Source organism: Pseudopipra pipra, chromosome 2 (assembly GCF_036250125.1).
Source record: "Pseudopipra pipra isolate bDixPip1 chromosome 2, bDixPip1.hap1, whole genome shotgun sequence".
Classification (NCBI taxonomy): Eukaryota; Metazoa; Chordata; class Aves; order Passeriformes; family Pipridae; genus Pseudopipra; species Pseudopipra pipra.
The window spans coordinates 18,393,387-18,405,884 of record NC_087550.1 but is presented as its reverse complement, the minus strand read 5'-3'; positions in this window follow the sequence as shown (position 1 = coordinate 18,405,884).

Below are 12,498 nucleotides of genomic sequence, written 5' to 3'. Positions count from 1 at the left end.
CTGACGAAGGGGGGCAGGAATGTCAGTGGGGAGAGACACTCTCCTCACTGCTGGCTGCCCCTCACCACACCATTCTTGCTCCATGACTTCATGGAAGAAGCTTTTCCTGCTTCTGTGTTTTCACTGGGGCAAGTATTGCTTCTCCAAGTGCCTCAGAACTTAATTAACATGGGCTTGTGTGTGTGTGTGTGTGTGTGTTTAAATTAAGACTATTCAGACGTAACTCCCCCGGAATAAGAAAATCAAAGCTTCTTGCACAAGGAATAAGTGATAGGGGAATTTGGTTACATGACTCAAACTGCCTTCAAGCAACAAAGCTAGGATGTGGGTTCTCATATCCCAGTCCAGGGCTTTAAATCCCCTTCTTGGGCCCAGGAGTTTAAAAGCCAAGACTATAGGCTCAGGTTTGGCATATACAGGTATTGCCCAGAATTAAGAGTGTATTGATTCTGCCTGTAAAGCGAATCACAAATAATGAACAAAGTAGGCATCAATTTTAGAGAGATTTTTGCCTCAGTAAACTAATTTATGAGACCAAGTTTAGGCAATGTCTGACCTTCTTATCATAAACTCATTTTTCCTGTAAAACAAGCACCGTAAGTAACTCAGGTCTCATTTCACTGCAACCTATAAATAGCAAAACAACTGACACAGCCAGATTGATTTGCTTTTACCAGCATGCGTAGATATATATGTTCCCTTTGGTTCTGTCATAAACTGAATATAAAAGCACAAAGGAAAATAAATATTGTGGATAATGTTTGTTGGACACAAGGGAAGACAATATATTAGGGCTTTATACAAGTCAATTTCAAGGAAGTGAGGAGGGAGTTTAGCCACAGCTTCATTGAATTCCTAGATACCCACAGGAACAAGTGGTTTGGTTTTTGACCAGGCAAGAAGGAAAATGTCTGCTATACTGAGTCTGCTATTTTTAAAGCTGTTGCGCTGATGACTGGACAGGGACAGGTTGCACAGACAAAGTAGGTTTGTAAGAAACAGGAATTTATGGAAGTGATAGGCTCAAAGATAGAAGACTGATGTGGCAGGTCTGAGGATCTGAGTGCTTTAGTAACTTGGTATTTTTAGCATTTGGGGAATGCAACCAAGAGACAGAGAATTGCTACTGCTTTGCTAGAGACGTGCATCTCCAGAGCAGAGCCCTCTGCTAAAGCTAGGGCTGAAGTTTTCTGTCCTGCTCTGGATACACCTGTGAAAGGAACCTCTGCTCAAACTGAACATGATCAGCTTGTGTCACATTCCAGAGCTTGACTGACTGCCACATTTAAACCAGAATTGCTTCCCAGCCTGCTGCTTTAGAGGTGCTTGGTGCCCTCAGCATGGATCTATGTCGATGTCGGATCTAACTCATCGTCTTTTTGCTTTGTAGCTGGCAAAATAGAAAACAGAGCTGGTGATTCTGGCTGCTTAGGTGAACAGCGAGTGATCGTGTAAACTCAAGCAGATGCTCCTGATCATGGTGTTCGAAACAAGGTAAATTGCAAGCATCACCAAGATTTATGGACACCATTAATCTGCTGTGAAAACTGAGAATATGATTAAGTGATGAGAATATAACACACTGATACTCTCTCCCTCTTGCTCCTCTCTTACATTGCCAGTAGCTTTGCTTCTAAACACAATATTCCCATTACCACCTACACTGCTTAGAAGAAGCCATCTTCTTACAAATATGCTGTTATCACTTACATTTTTTCTGTTCTGCAAATATTCAGCTTTCATCAGTCCTGCATGAACACTACAATCTCTCTCCCACGCCTCCCTTTTCTTTTTTTGGGGTTGCAAACAACTGTTTCCATCACTGACTCTAATGTAATTTCAGTGCTGGTGTCACTTAGAAAGGGACACAGCCAGCACTGGTTTAAACGTGATCAATTTATTTTCCTTGCTAGCCTGATGTGAATTGATATTGCACATTATTCCTTCATTTTTGGAGTTTATTTGCTTTCTTTTAATATGAAAGAGAAACTGAAGCATATTTTCTCTTGATTAAATTTGTAACAGTGACAACCAAAGACATTTGTCTCCTGCAGGGGCTACTTTTAGAAAGGTTAATGCTGGTCACTGTTTCTAGGGAAACAAGGGACTTTGATAAGGAACCCTTGTGACTAACCTATTTTTAATAACATTACATATTGGAAAGGAATGCAATAATGTTTATCAGCTCTAGACACAGATAGTGTCAATATTGTGGTCTTATATGGAAAAGCTGACATTTGGGATCTGTAAAAGCCCAGTTATGAACCCTCTCTATTTTCTTAGACAAAAAGATCAACCAGTCAGCTGGGTTTTGACAAAAGCTGACCTTTAGACTACTCTTAATGAAATGTGCACTGTAATAACCTAGCACTCCTGAAAAGCAAGATCAATGAGAGAGAAGGACACCAGTTCAAGATGCAGATGCTTGGAGAAAGCATCTTCTGAATCAGGATCCTCTGGGCTGCTCCATAAGCAAGCAGAAAGACTATCCCTCCATAAGATGCATCTAAAAAGACTGAGAACCTATTATTTACCTTGAGGGTTTTTTTTTTGTCAGTGGTCCCTGCTGATGTTGTAGTCTCTGTTTAAAAGACAAATGGGAAAGATCCAAAATTATATAGTTGGATCCTCTTTGAAAGAAAAAGTTCATCCATGTGGGAATAGTTTTGGCAGAAGAAACATGTTAACATCATACCCAGCAGAAAAACCAGGCCTGTTCTATACAAGTGAATGTATTTTCTCTTGTGAGGAATTATGGTTTAATTCTTCAAACCGTTGAGGGCCCAAAGAGAGATTGGAGGGAGAGAGAAGCTTGCCTTTAAAAATAGTTGTACTCTGCTACATTTCTAAAGGAGGAGAAAATTGGCACTAAACAGTATATTGAAAGTGTGTTTATGACAGCTAGATTCCCATTATTAGAACCTGAGATTTTCAGGTTTCTGCAAGCCTTTGTGCTCCCCCTGCTGCAGTGCCTGTGCTCCACCCTGGACACAAGCATCTGCAACCCAAAGAGGTATCAGGACACCTCTTCACGCTCTTTTCAGAATCATATTTTTAAATAGTTTCCCCCAATTAATTCTTTGCTGATAGCTACTCTGTGATGTGATAGTAGAAAGGAAATTTAAATTTCCCTATGGAAAGCATCTGCTTTCAAATATGCCTGGGGGAAATAATTCCTAAGCCACCAAAAGTGTTTTAAGTGCTTTTAAAGCCACTGTAATCCACGATCTATTGTTATCAAAATGCAGACCTCTGAAACCTCTTCCCTTTTGAGTAGCAGGATGTCACTAGTGACTACGGAGCATTAACCCACGAAACCACAAGAGGAGTGTGGCTGATCTCCCTGCCTTGGTAGCATGGCAGCATCTGTCCCTCAGCCTCTCATTCCATGCCAAGTGCCGAGCTCCAGGCTGCATTGGCACGTTCCCCTCCCAACCCGGGCTAGGATAATAAACATTTCAGAGCTGTCATTGCTGCCTCTCCCCTGCTGACATTCAATCATTACGGTATCTTAAGAATGTTTAAACAGGTCAGGGTTTTAATGGGAGAGCTTGGCTTCTGGGAGTGAGACTGACAGCGCTTGGAGAGCAGATTAACAGCACTGATAAATCAATCTCATACTGACTCACAGCCATAGAAAAAATAGGAAGGTGAAAAGGGAACCTAGTTAAATAAATGGTCTCATCTCTCCAGCTCTGAAGATATACCAGGGAAGGAAAATAAGGTTTTTGTCATGGACCTTCTCACTCTTTCTGCAAAAGCTGGCACCCTACCACCTCTCCCTGAAAAGTTTTCAGTCTCCAATAACCTCGAGCATCCCACCCTGCCCATCAGATCAGAGAGTAATGGCATGTTTTCAGAACTGTGGTGCAACATTTTCCCAACTATCACAGATCTTACTTGCCATCACCGAGTTTTGGGGTTCCCACACATCCCCTGCCCCAACTGAAATTGTTCTGCATTATCCATAACCACTGCGGGGAGGCAGGGAGTTAAAAACACCGACAATGCGTGTAGGTAGTTCAGGTTAATCTTTTCAGCGCTCATTAACGAAGCATTTGTTTGCACAGCACGCCATCAGAATTACTGTAGCCCAGACACCGATTCTATTAAGCCCTTCTGAAGCTAATAGCAGAAGTATTTTAGTCTTGATCAATGCCAGGGAAAAAAAAATATATAAGTGTCTCTCTAGGGTTTGTATTACACAATCTGACTTCAAAGACAGGGTACTTCATTAGCTTACTTCAGGCTCTGACTACGATGCACTCTCTCTGCTCCAGCAGCCTGAAAACCACATTTCCATTTCAATAGGCAGCACTGTCCTAAAATACTCCTAGGCCTTCAGACACAACATATTCTAGCTCCAGGTGCCAGACTCCTGTAAGACAGCTTGCCTTTCCTTGCCTTTCAACTTCAAGTATTCAGAGACTGCCTTTAAGGTATGGGCAGAGGTGGGTATAGCCCTTGCTGATCGCCTGGCTTTGCTGCTGTGGAAGCTTATTTTTTAGAGGAACTGAAGGGGAAAGAAGTAAAATATTTATGCCCTTTTAGATACAAGAGGTTTTGTGATTTTTCAGTTTTTCGCTGCTGTAACTATGAGTCATAACTTGACTTTCAGTCAAGGATTGTTTGCTATCTTGTGTTTACCTTATGCCAACTGCAAACCACACTAAGAAAATGCCGTGACAGTTTAATTGGTGAAGCAATTGTCACGGGGGACACTTTATTAACATTGCTAGTGCTGACAGAAGAAACTCTATGTGATTGGCATGACGCTAAATAGTGGGAAAGCACTGCAGGAAGGAGATTGAGGGAGTTTTTCAGCATTCTGAACACGTTGCTTCTTTCCATGCAGAGATACACTGATATACAGATACACTGATCTGGTCACCTCCACCAAAAATTCAGTCAGCAAAGCTCCCTCAAAAATTAAGGCCAGTTTTTAAAGAAAATCTATCTCTAGAGGTATTGCTTTCTGCCTGAAAAAGCACAAGTCTGTGCTTCGCACATAATCTAATGACTTGATGCTTTTTGTCAGTTGAATTTAAACACCTCCAAAAATGGACATGACATTCTTCTCTCCAGCAGCAACGTTCTGGAGTGACTGGCTGGTGTGTGCATATAAATGTATATATATAGAGACACACACATACATATTTATACCTCTGTGTGTATATCTAAACATATCTATACATATATAGAGATTTATAAATATGAAAACAAGTTTATTTTCTAACCTCTCCCCTCCCAGCTGTGATGCTCCACCCTTACAGCTTAATACTAGATAAAACAGACGTTTCCCTTGAAGATCTGCTGAACTGACCCTGTGAATTGCTGCTGTACCACTGCCAAGCCGTGGTAAACTCCACCACTACTGTGCTCCCTCCTTTCACTACACCAGGCTCCTGCTACCCTGGCTCAGCACCAGCAAGACACAGAGGCTGATGCTACAGCTGAAATCCTGCCACCAGCAAAACCCCCAAAGTGCATCAAGCTCAGCCTCTTTTCCACACAGGGAATTTCTATTTTGCTGGATAAGCACATCAAGTCTAACCCCAGGTTAGCTTCTGAAAAGGCATAGCAGGGTGAGAGGGGGAAGGGGTGAGCTGCTGCAAACTCCCACTGCTTCAGTGCTATTTGGGGAGGGCAGAGACGGGGAGGGCTGACATGCCAGAAGTTACAGGAGAGAGGGTTGGGGAGGCCATGGTGAGAAAAGTCTGTGCTGGACCATGCAGAGAAACCCATTGAACCTGTTGGAAAAAGATTGCACCACATGCCTAGACCAAAATCCACTGGGAGACCATCAGTGAGATTGGCCAGGCCTTTGAGGAGGACGACTGACTTTACCAAAGAGCAGCAGGTGAGGTTACAGGCATAAGTCCCTTCAGAGTCACACCAGCTCCCCAGCAGCTGCTAATCTTGTTGAAACAGAACTGGTTTTAATCAATTAATTTATTTATTTAATTATTTATTTTTAGTTGAAATACATATTTTGTCTTTACAGGAAAAAATAACGAAGGAGATGGAACAGAAAAAAAAGGCAGCTTATATGCTTGAGTCCTATTGCACAAAGCCCAAGTACCGGCTCAATATGCAGTTTTAGGCTCTTCAGTCTCACACAATGGTCCAGAAATGAAAAGGGAAAGAAGAAAAGAAATAATGTATCTGGTATGATGATGCAAAGCTAGACTGCTGTAAAGCCACTAAACAAGAATGGGACATCTGCCCTGGCTCAGTGGATGCCTCTGGAGCTTCACTTTAAATACCAGTAGCTCAGCAGCATGAAAACACCAAACAGCTCACTTGGCAGGACCACCAGCCCGGCTGAGTAACTCACTCACTCAACAGAATACCTCGGAATTTGATCTGTGCAGCCTGTCCCACAGAAACTGCTCACCAGCAGGTCCATCTATTCAAACCTATTCACCAAAACAATAGTCTTGATTGAAGATCTGTTTACCACCCTGTGAATGCAGATAGTTATTCATCTCACCTTTTCAGATGCTGCTCTGCAGGTCTGGTGCCTGAGTCTTGCCTCTGCTAGAGGAGAGATCGAGATCTCAACAATAACTCCTGCAGGGCAACAAAATAACATTTTTATTTATATAGCTATAGAAAAAATTATATCATCTTTTAAAAATCATCTCTGATGTTTTTCTGAGAATCCAAATTTACAGTAGAAGACTAACTGCAAAATTTAACACAGAACTTTGACAAAAATATGAGCTATCTTGGGGTATAAAAATATGCTATAAAAAAAAATAGAAAAGGAAGCTTTATTTTTTAAATTGGATTATTCTGCTGCTTGCCTGTCCTATATATAGGTCTAGTCCTGGTAGAAGATCTGGTCCTTTTTGTACTGCAACTGATGAACAGGGATTTCCCAGAGCAGAAAATCTCCCCTCTTCTCCTCACCCAAATGTGCACCAGAACCACCGAGAGGGAATTGCTGAGCTAAAGTGCAGATGATTTCCACTGCATTGCCAGTGTGGTCTGGATACCTACATTCATCCATTACTGACACACCTTCATACTTCAAGATTGGAGAAGTATCCATGCTCAGGAGAAAAAATATATTAAAAACACTGTGATACAGAAATTACTGATAATTTTTAGGAGAAGGAACCAGACCAAAGAAAAGGTAGGGGCTACATCCATATAAACAAGGCACTTAGTTCCCACTGCTTTCTCTGTGTGGAATTACAAAGCTGATTACCTTCATGATCATGAACATACTGCTTAGTCCTTCTTCTTTCCTGTAGGACCAGAAAAAAACCCCCAGGAAATAGGGCTGTAAGAATTTGACGGTGCCCTCAGGGCAAGTCCCACTCTTCTCCACGGGGAGACAGTCTTCTCACCAGCTGGGTTGTCTTTCATGCTTGCTTGGTTTCAAAAGTAGGAATTTTACCTGTGTAAAAACTAATGGCAAGTCATTTCTTGCTTAACCAGTTTATTCTGAAACGAGAACAAGAGGGACAGGTTTTAGATATTCTAAGTATAAGGAGCAATGCAATAATTGGCACTGTGGTTCAAACAGAATAGGCAGATACATTCAAAGAGAATAGCAATGCCCATTATGCTTCATGTTACATTGCAGGGAAATCTGGCTCACCCTTCATTGGACACACAGCCTTGAATTTTAGCTACTTGCAGCAATCAAAAGACTATCCTGAATACACCCAAACTACTTACAGTTTTCTATTGCCACACAGGGAGTCTGTGCCTTGTCAGGTAAAAAGCATGCAAATTGGTGTTTGAGACCAGTAAGTAGAATTTATTTCAATGAGAGAAAGAATCAGAGAGCAGATATCGAGTCCCATTTCCCAGAAATAGTAACCCAAATGACATTTAAGACCAGGTCCAACAGTAAGCACCAGTTCTATCCCATACTCATGCGGTGTAGACAGGTCTGACTGATTTGTTCAGAGTACACATAACATTCAGTGAAAAACCACCCAAATGCTTCCTTAACCAGAAAGGACACAGTCTTTCAGACTACAGCTTCAAGGTGTGTTTTAATGAGCGTTAAAAGAGTATGAATGTGTGCTTTTGTACAGCCTGTGGTAAGAGGTTACAAAATGAAACAGAACCTTCCACACTCTTCCTATTCCCCATACCACAGCCTGTTTGTTAGCAGTAACAACGTGTGACATGTCACACGGGGCTGTGCTGAGCTGAGCTCCAGACCTCTGACCCTGAATCACTGATAAAGTCTTGACATGGAAAAAAGGGCAGCCCGAGTGCCTTCACAGCAGCCAAGCTCTGGGATTCAGCAACACCTGCCTCAATCCAGCTCTCTCCTTTAAGTGTCTCCTACCACCATTATCAGAACCAGAAGTGAAGAGGTATCAGCAATGGAAAGATATTTTTGCCCTGAGCTCTTTCGGAGGATGTGGTTCCTGTCTGACTCCCCCCGTCCAGCGCAGCAGCCAGGGCCCAGCGAGGGGAGCACACGTGTGCGCGGACACGCGCGAGGGGACCCGCCTGCCACGAAGGCTGCTGGACACGGGGTGCATTCAAAGAACAAGCCAAGTGACAACCAGCCAGCCATGCCTTGACATATTCATAGCACTTAATTTTCCTCCTTTCTGTCCCTCCTCTCACCTAAGGACCAGATGGTCTAGGGGTGGGCTCATAATCTCCCTTCACACCTGTCTCTTCCTGGACTTGGAAAAAGCATACGGCAGAAAGAGAACACCAGCAGTCCTCACTGCTTGTGGCTCCACGTTTACAGACTAAAACCCAACCATATATGGACAAGAAAGAATAATTAGCAGATACTGTTTCAGTCTTACTCCTCCTCTATCCATTAATGTCTTCAAAGACACCCCCTTCCTCCCCAAAATAAACCTGTCATTGAAAAAACAGGACGGACACTTCACCTCGACTGTTAGTACAACATGACAAAACACACTAAGCACGGACATGTAATTCATCATTCTCAAGACTCAGCACTTGCCGTGTCTATCAGAATTTCTTTAGAGATCTCAAATACCAAAAAAGGAATCCTGCACTTGCAAAGAGAACGTCTTCCTAGCAATAAAGGATTAGGGTCCTTAAATAAAAGCTGAAAATTCTGCGTGAACTGATGATAAGAACAAATCATTAGTATTAAAAATGCAAATACACAGAGGATGTATCATCCTCCTACATCAGCAGTATTTCTGATCAGCCAGTCTAAGTAAATCCAGCTCAGTATTTATGTACTCAACTTGAAGAAAAATACTTATTAAGGACAGAATTACAGTTAGGAATATGACAATGGTGCTGCCATTAGCCTCCAACCAAGCATCACTGATCCAGGAGATTAAGAGATTAGATAGAAAGAAACCAAACTGAACTGAAATAAGAAACATATATTTAGGGTGTTCAAAAAGTCTTAATGTTACGGTATAGTGAGGACAGACTGTGACTAAAGCATATGTTTGTATTCCTACGAGCCTTTTTAAAGCCAATTCCACCTTCCTGGATTCATTGAATGAGTAATCACTAGCATTCATTCATTTTATCAGGCTTTTTTTTTTTTTTTTTTTCTTTTCTCCCCTTCAGGACATCCCCGTTTCAAAATGTCTTGTGGAGACTGAAAGAGGAGCACCAGCTGTGGCTCCTGCACAAGATTTCTGGCCTTCTGGAAGCGCAGAGTACTGAGGAGCAGAGAGCTATTTTAAGGGCAGAGCTACTGGAGACTGCTTAGACAACCAGCAGTCACCAGCCCCCTAACGAGCCCCACACCTAGTTTGTATGACTGAAGCCTCACACAGAGCAGCTCATTCTACTCAGGTTTGGCTTTTAATATGGAGAAGAACTGGGTTAGGGCTTTTTTTCTAGAGGGAGAACACATACAAAGAAATGCTATAGAAATGCTATTTTCTGACTCCTGCCAGCATCAAGTGTTCTCTGTGGTTTTCCCTCATTCCCAGCAGCAGACAAGGTTTCAGTGGTGTGTGGGACATTTCAAGCAGAAATATGCAGGCCACTCAACCATTAAGCCATTTAACCTTTAAAGACTAAAGCTAAGTGACACAGCTAATCCACCAGTGAAAGCCTATGTGTGCCCTGTTTCCCTCCTAAGAGTGGCATTACAGCCACTGCAGAAGACTGATAACAGGTTGCACTATCTCCAATATCATGCCAGACCTATTTAAAATTTCTCATGCTGTTCTCTATATGTAACATTAAATGCAGTCATTGCTAATAACTTGCCTTAATTATTAGCTGATTTCTTCATATACACGCAGGCAGAAGATTTCGATTATATTTAATTATATGGAAAGTTCCAAATGTCTGTTTTATTCCATTAAGATCATTCAAAACTCTGAAAAACCTGCAAGCGCTTAGTTCTTTAAATGACGGTTTTTAATTAATTTGAACTCGGGCTAATTAAAAGATTTACAGACTACAACAATCTAGTTCATTTTCAAAAGGCAAACTTTTGCAGCAAATGCGCTCTATTTTCTGTTGAGATTAAAGATTCAGCCCCTATTTTAAGTGCAAAACCCTCTTCAGCCTTAACAGTGGAATTTATAAATGACAGCAGGTAACAGAAGTGCTCCACTGGTTTGGAGTCTAAGCTACAAAAAATACCTCTTGAGCATACCCAAATCCACTGCTCCAACTTGCATGAAAATCTGGGCATTGGAGACAGGAACAAGAGCTTTAGCCAGAGTCTTTGGTGGTAAGAACTTTGGCTTAACCCTCTCACCTATCAAATACTGTGTGTACTTCCCCTGTATAAAGGGGAAAACCAATGGCCAGCTTTGACAGCCACAGACAGCCAGCCTGCAACAAAATAAGGGAATTGAGTTTGCTAGGTACTCCACGAAAACACTTGCTTCAGTGGATAAATTTCAAAGGAAGGACAAAATATTTTACTTTAAATTTGTAACCAACAAAAACAAAGCTGTGGTTGTGCTACAAATATCTCCCCACCCACAGCTATTTTGTTCGCACTGATCAATTCCAATGTCATTGGACAACAGGGAAAGTGGCTCTGATGACAGCCCTACAAATCAGTAGCCAGCTAGAAGCTGGACTCTGAAGCCAACTGAGTTAGGAGTTGTTTTTCTCAAATTCAGTGGCCCAGAGCCCAGGCCAGCCAGCACCTCCATAAGTTCCAAGCCAGCATCGTGACATGACATTTCCATCCTACTGCAACAACCTCCCCAGGGACAGAGGAGACACCCCATTCCTGAAGGGTTTTAGGGTGCAATTGGACAAGGTGCTACACAATCTCATCCAGGCTCCCTTTCCCATCAAAGGATGGACCAGATGATCTCCCAGGGTCCCCTCCTACCTGGGCTGTTCTGTGATCACTAGGGGCACAGAGATGAGGAAACTTTTGTGTAGAGCAAAACAAGGACTTGAGGAGGACAAAGGACATGATTCCACCGTGCATAAATTTTGCTGCTTTCACTCTGCACTTCTTTAAACGTATGAAAGTCACCAAGTCCTTGACTGGCATGAACAAAGTTGGCTTTTCATCACGACACCTTCACACAGCTGCTGGCAATGAGCTTCCTTCCTACACAAATATAGTTAATGTATACAGCGATTGTTGGCTTGATTTCTCCATTTAGAGTGAGTAATGCATAGAGCCATAGTAACCAGCTCCTGCCTGAGTCCTCCTTCTCTTCTGAAGTCAATTCACTTATGCATGGCTCTGTGAAGAGGAGTTTATATTTCTCCTGGTTGGAAGAGCAGGGAGATCTGGCTCTCAGTTCTGCCACATGCTGCAGATATGACATGGAATGACCTTGGCTATTGTTCTGTAAGTGGTTTTCCAGCATGTCACATGCATCTGTTACCCACTTATCGACCCACTTGAGTCTATATAAACCAGCCAATATTCTCTCTGCTAAGCAGGGTTATTAAAAATGCAGCTTCAATGTGCAGTAATATCTCCAAACACATTTTCCAGTCAAGGTATTAATAGTTTTAAAGTGTTGAAAAACCATTTTCAATGAGTTTATGGAGTTTCAGGCTTGTAGCTAGCATTCACATTAGCATTTTTCCTGCCTAAAGCATATTGAATCTGAGGACATTTAGCTTTTAATGCTTTAAAGATATGAGCATGCCAGAGCCTCTGACACAAGATAACAAAATCCAGTTTCACTTGTGTAGATCAGCTTTTGTAAGTGTTGCTACCCAAGTGCTGAAGTCCCAGATCTGATCTAAGCTTTATCCCTTCCTAAATGGGTAAAAATAAACACATCCTTTCTTGCCCTTTATGGAGACAAAAACATTGCAAAGAAGGAAGAACATGTGTACTGTGAAGAACGGAGCCACGCAGCAGAGATCACCTCAAAAGGGCATGCAGAAAGTACTACTTTAGTTGTTGAGCCCTTTATAGTAAATAGTGGTGTTTAGATACAAAATAAACCGTTCAGATGGTAGCTTAGACTGCAGACCCATTCCAGGAAGAAGAGAAAAGTCTACCTCCTTCCCCAGAAAGCCTTAAAGAGATTACAGAGACCTTTCCACAGAAGAATAATATGTAGA